The sequence below is a fragment of the Stegostoma tigrinum genome, chromosome 25, assembly GCF_030684315.1.
Source record: "Stegostoma tigrinum isolate sSteTig4 chromosome 25, sSteTig4.hap1, whole genome shotgun sequence".
In the NCBI taxonomy this organism is placed as follows: Eukaryota; Metazoa; Chordata; class Chondrichthyes; order Orectolobiformes; family Stegostomatidae; genus Stegostoma; species Stegostoma tigrinum.
Window position 1 is genome coordinate 27,265,741 of NC_081378.1, and position 6,938 is coordinate 27,272,678.

Sequence of the window (6,938 nt, forward strand, 5' to 3'; positions counted from 1 at the left end):
TCAAAAGGTCAACAGTTGCAGCTTTGCAAAGACTTCTGATCTATTTTTAATATCCTTTTCTGTCTATTGTTGATACATTAAAATGTATTTGTAGGCCATGCTGTTATCGTGGCAGTGGGTGAATTGTCAAACTGACCCCAACAGCTAGAGCATTAAATGTGCTTCAGCAGAGATACAAGGGTGGATTTTGCAAACAGCAAGTAGGTTTTGCTAACAGACAGCATCTCAAGAAACATCAAATCTACTGCCTACTACATTGTTCCCATTAAGTCAATGGGTGAAAAATTACTGGTAACATGTCAACATTCTATAACTAATGATCAGTTCTCAGGTAAATGAACAGCTTAGAACAGACAACAAGTTTTAGCGTGAGTATTTAATTCTTCTCTGGATCGGGAGCAGCCTCTCCATTTTCAGCAGTCAAAGCTGTAAACCTGAAGAAAAACTGTACTTTTTCCTGACAATTGTTGTTGTAAGCTGTAACTGATAAATTACAGACTTTTTATAAGGGAACCAGCCAACTTGTATCTCTTAACAATCAGTGGAAATATCATATATACTTTGTAAAATCTACAACTTTTCTGCCAACTCTGAAAATACCGGGGCTCAATTTCCAGCATACTACCCCAGTGAGTCATATCAAGAGTGGAAATTTACAAGAATCCACTGTCAACAACAACTCAACTCTGACTGACTGGCAGCAAATTAGCTCTGACTGAACAACAGCAACTCAAATTTCCAGCCTTAAGCACAACAGATCATATTAAATCCATTTTAGGGTATGAAGCAGTACGTCATCTCACTAATTATGGCCACAAACAGACTAGTCACCATTTTGACCACTTTGGAAAAGAGAAGCAGTGGCTCTACTTTGAAGATTTGATTCTAATGGTCTGTTTACAAATTGTGAACCAAATCAAACCTTTATACTTTCTACTTTGTTTTTTGTTGCTGCAGTGAAGGTAGCCACAAAATGATTGAGTTTACTGGATTTATTCAAAATATCCAAAACAATCCAGTCTATAGTCATATGCTTAAACTTCACTGTCTGACTAAATCACAGATTTCATTTAGCTAAAATCTGTATTAATCAATGTGAATGTGAACATGATTTATATATAGCCATGGCCCATAATTTAGTGTAATGGTGACAAACGCCATTGATGACACAATGTTATACCCCAACCTTCCCATTACAAGTTAAATTCACTAATTTCCAGACACTGCAGTAAGCAAAGTATAAATTTGGGACTCTAGACATGCTTGATTGATTGATTTATTGTTGTCACTTCCACCGAGACACAGTGAGAAGTTTTGTTTTGCAGGCTATACAGGCAGATCATCCCATATAAAGTGCATCAGGGTAGCAGAAGAGAGTGCAGAAAATGGTGTTACAGCACAGAGAGAGATCAACATTAACATTTGAGAGGGCCAAATCAATCTGCTTAAAATAACTAAGTTAACACTGAGTACCCTGAATCATTGGATCAGGTATTCTCTCCTCGGCTGGATAGTGCTGGATTGGAAATTTCTTGGCTTGTCATACACATCTCAGTAGAATGAGCTCCATCACACAAGGGTTTCACACAGACGAGGGTGAAGTAGAGTTGAGCCCACTGTCCCCAGACACAGATCACAGATGGCCCCAAGGGCTGCTGAGGGCAGGATGCTTAAAACAAAACTATACCGGCTCCTGAAAAAAACTTTGTTTTTAAAATTCTCATCCTTGGCTTTAAGTCCATCCATGGTTTTGTGCCTTTCAATCCCTGTAATCCCCTCTAGCTTCAAACCTTCCAAAAATCGTGATTCTAGCTTCATGAGCATCCCAAGTTATAGCTGCTCCACCACGAACAGTCATGCCCATGGCACCTTAGGCCCTAAGCTCTGGAATTCCCTTCTTAAACCTCTCCAAATCTTTTCCTCTCTTTCCTTCTCTAAACTGATCTCTGAGTCAGATTTTGGCCTTGTGACCTGATAGCTCTACGGCTTGGAGTTGAACTTTCCTTTGTAACTCCTGTGAAACATGTTCTCAGCATTCCCAGCTGCTGCACTCAGTTTGGAGTGAAAGTTCAAGTTTCATGTTTTTAACCATTTATTTGAAGAAGAGGATGTTTGTAATTTTAAATATCTGCAAATATTTAGAAAACGTCATTCGTGAAATTTGACCTTGATCCATCATTTATTCAAAACAATAGCTGAGAGATTGAATTTTCAGATACTGTGGCACGGAAACCCAAGAAATAATGGTGCAACATTAAAGGTAATGTAAATCACGAACCTCTAAGATTCCTGGAACTTTTGCACTGGAAAATGTGCTCAACCATGTAGATCCACCATTACAACATTGCCAGATTCCAGGAAATTCTGGGTCACTAGGTCTATTGGCAAACAGTTCACCCATACATTATTCAATGACTGAACTATCATTATCAAACACTGTTTATGTAACTGTGTAAAAATGCTGCTTTCGATTTCAGGATGTTCACCATAACAACTTAATGCAATGAGTCAGAGCTTTCTGATCTCCCATCCTGTCACAAATTGTCACATACACTCTGCACCCAGTCCAAGGCCGAATAAGTTGCTTGCATCTCTGAAAGGTAATCCTGTTTTCAACAACATGTCTTACAACACACAGCATTAATAATTCAAGGGAACAAAGTCAGTGGTGCTTTCACCTACTTAAAATGAATAAATAACTGATGAAAGTTGGCACAGTCTGCGGATCTATTAATAGATGACAAAAACCAGCAGAACATTTTGATGTTGCAAAGGTAAAGCTGTGATGTTTTGTTGTCTTCAGATTCCATTCTCACCCATGATTTCCCACAGTGAACCATTCAATTTAAAATACCACAATAGTCAATCAATATTCCAGATGTGTTTGCAACCTGCACGGTTCCAATGGCTACATAACCAAATTCATAGCTCCTTTTGAGAAAGATAAATTATTTTGAAAAGAAACATGTTCTTTCATGAAATCTTTGAGAATGAACGGCAATACTGAAATAATGATGCCAGTTGACTAATAGCTTCATTAAGAATCTTTGCTGCAGTGTTACTGTTTCTGTTTATGTATAAATGTCATGGCCACACAGGAACACAGCTCAGATTCTGCTCCAGAAGCCATTCTGTAATCAGTGCAATCAGAATGCTATCCACCAGCTAAATAACAAATATTAACAAGACCAATAGTATGAGAAAAGAAAATTCCCTTGGGATTCTTGTGTGATTTGTTTGCAACTGCTTCTCATGTTTTCTGGTTGTGAAAATTCTTTTTCCGAAAGTCAAACCAGTTTTCTTCGGTCATTCAACATTCTTTCAACAGTGGAACTAAACCATATAGAACAGAAAATTCCTATACTTGATCCCCATTTGTCCAAGTGAATTGAGTTCAGAATCCCAGAGAGACATGGAGTAGCTTTTGCAAGTTTATCAGTTCTGTCAGCTATCTGGCAACCTTTATCTTAAGGCCAAGATCGGATTCATTAATGGTAGCTCATCAGATGATTGATGGGTGATACAATTTCTCAGAATCATTCATGAACATGACCTCTTGGAAGAGGCATTGGAGCACTGGTGGAACTGTACTCTAGCATGTCAATGCTTTGATAAGGAGGAGGAGAGTGCCAAGTCAACCGCAATCCAGAATTCAAACTTAGTGAATATGAGCTAAGCCAAACTAGTTTAAACTTTGTCAATTCTGTTTGGTTTCCCAGCCACACTTGCTTTGTAAGCTTTTATAAACTAAATGCAGTAGTGGTCAGAAAGACAGGAAAATTTGTTTCTCCAAAGGTTATGGAATAACAAAAAAACAACTTTTTAAAATATGACCTCCAAGTCATTTTTAACTTTGATTGCCCTACCCAACGCAATGTAAATATGAAAGTTTGTTCCCCATTCTAAAACACATCATCTTGTTGATTTATAAGTGGTCTTCTCTTCCGAGTGTGCTTACTGTTCTACCTTTTAGAAGAGAGCGGAAACACAAATGGGAGTTTGAGAGATTATTAATCCAGTTCACATATGATGAAGCAACATTGCTTAAAACCTTGCATCATATCGTCATACCACTGGACCAAGTTCAGGAAAGTAAGCAAATGCTTCTAAGAAACTTTCAGGAAAAGCCAATATCACCAATCTCAAAAGAATACATACTACACACCTGGAATTTCTAATTGTTACACGTATCTAAACACTGCACCTAGCAAAAGTAAAAAACTAACTCAAAATGCCCTGAATTGCTATTAAAATTTAATTCTATTTTAAAAATAACATTGCAACTGTAAACTCTGCATAAATGTTCTGAGTTAGCAGCTGTCAACCCACAGCTACATTCTACATTTGATTGGACAGTCACATTTCTTTTAATAAATACATTTCAAATTAAGAAGCCCTTGAACTCATTTAATTTCAACTTCCAAGGATGCTAAACATAATATCCTGCCTAATGCCAAGTCTAACAGGAGGCATTTCAAATCAGAGTACAAATAATTTAAAGGGTTTTTACAACAAACTGGGATCTTAGGTCAGAATTTTAGAATGTGCATATGCTGCTTTCTTGTTGCATCATATGATATAGAACCAAATTATAGTACTACAATATACTACAGTAAAATATAGTACCAAGGCAAGAGGTCCCAGGATTAAATCTCTATTGAATTGTAAACTGATTGAGGGCAACAGTTTGCACATTATGACTAGATTGAACGTCTCCCAGAACTCAAGTATATAACAGCCAGATATCAGATAGTGTCACACAGGTATTTCTCTTCTAGATGATACATGATTTGGTGAGGATGTGAAATGAAGATAAGAAGGTGCACAGCTGCAAGAATGCCAACAACCTGTAATATTCAAATCACTTGCTGACACTCACTGTCTGCATAGAAGTACTTGGTCTGTTTCTAGGGTGTATAAGAAAGTACTTTAAAAAAGAAACCTGGGACAGTCTATTTCCCTCAACAGAAATATTTCCTAAAATATTTAAACTATCACTTTTGGAATAATTCTCTCTCTAATATGTGGACTATATAATGCAGTCTGCTATAACCTACAGTTTTAACAATTCAAAATCCTCCTGGCAGGCTACTTCCTCCACTCTCCATAAAACCATGTCATGGCAACAAAAGCAGGCCATTCAGCTCTTTGACTCAGCTCTGTCATTCAATGAATACATGGCCGATCTGATAATCCTCAACTTTGCTTTTCTATCTTTTTCACATAACCCTTGATTCCCTGATTGATTAAAAATCTGTCCATCTCAGCCTTGAATATACTTACTGATCCAGCCTCTACAGTCCGCTGTGTTAAAGCATCCCACAGGTTAGCTGCCCTTCTCATCTTTGCCTTATTACAGCAATCCCTTTTTCTGAGAATACACCTTCTGGTCCTAGACTCTCCTACCCAAAAGGGAAAACGGCCTTTCTGTATCTAACCTGTCAATCCCCCTACAAATCTTGTGTTTTTCAACAAAGGCACCTCTTATTCTTCTAAACATCAATTAGTGCAGGGCAAAATCTACTCAAGCTTTCCTTGTAAGATAGTCCCTCCAAAAGCACCAGCTTGTCTATAGCTAGTTTAACCTTCACCACAATCAGTTCATCTACCATGATTGTCCTTTCTGACTCCCATTGGTTCCCAGTTCTCCTTCAGCTCAAAATCAAAAATTCTCATGCCAGCATTTCAAATTCTAACATGGACTCACCAGTCCCTATCAATCTAAACCACGTCAACTCTTCTCCATTCCTCTGATTCTGGTCTTTTCCACATCAACCTCTCTTTACTCCATTATTGATGTTTGTGTCTTCAGTCGTTGAGATGTTATAGTATGCAATTCTTTTCCTAAACCATTTTAGAAGCATCCATTTCTTTGAGCAAGAATTAGGTTACTCTTTACATTTCCTTCTTTGGTTTGGCATTCATTATTCTAATTATGTAAGAATAATTATACACGAATAGAAAAGGACAAAAAAAGTAAAATATATGTTTATTTTGATTTCAAAATATTAATAACCTAAAGAAATGAGATTTGGGAATGATCATTTTCAGTTTCAGAGAAGTTGTCTGTGTGACAATACTATGGCTTTAAGAGCTGTACTTTGTCCGGGTTTTTTTGTATGAAGAAAGGCTGAGCAGGGTCGAAAAAGTTGCTCAAAGCCAACAAAATCAACAGCTTGTGAGGCATAGGATTTTTTCAAATTAAAGTTGCAACAATAGAAGCAGCCAGAATGGGTGGGATCGAGCTCCCACAGAACCATTATTTTTGGTTCAAGTGTTTTGCAGTTCCTGGGCTCTTGAAGCTGGAAGTGGAAACTCTTTTTCCTCTCTCTCTTACAGCTAAAAGCTGGGGCTCTCTTCCTGCTGCCAGAATTGCATGTGAGACAATCTGTTTTACTGACTTTGCCCCTGCCGAGAGTGTGCTTATGGGATGTTATTATATTGGAACTGTTAATAAGTAGTTTATTATTTTGTTAAATATTTCAAGAGAGTTACAGTTAAGGCAGTTCTTTTATTTTTATTTCATTTGCATTTTAACTGTAGTGTCTGAATAAAGCATATTTTGCCCCAAGCCTGATAGTTTGACCAATCGAATTGCATCAAGAACACAATGCTTTCCAGTAAAATAAGAAAAAGTTAGGGTCTGGGCTATCTCCTTGACATGTTTTGGGGGGGGTTTGGTCCGGTCCATAATATCTGTAAATAATTACAACCAATCACATAGTTGAAAAAAATTTAGACTGAAATGACTCAGTGATCTTAAATCTCAGTGGTGAGTTTAGTTTGCGTCCACCACAGAATTATAGGGGCTTCATACTGTTCAAAGTATTTCAAAGGGAAGGCAGATGATCAAATGCCACTTGATGTAAAGCAATTGGCGGAGCAGCCTCTCTTGGGCAGCAACTTTCATTTTCCATGATTAACCATGAATCGTCCCC

General features: G+C 37.6%; 1 protein-coding gene across 10 annotated transcripts in view; it reads right to left on the reverse strand.

Moving 5' to 3' along the window:
• The window catches only part of LOC125463260 (voltage-dependent calcium channel subunit alpha-2/delta-1), a 617,517-nt gene that overhangs the window by 525,718 nt on the left and 84,861 nt on the right, over positions 1-6,938 (reverse strand). The window lies entirely within an intron of this gene.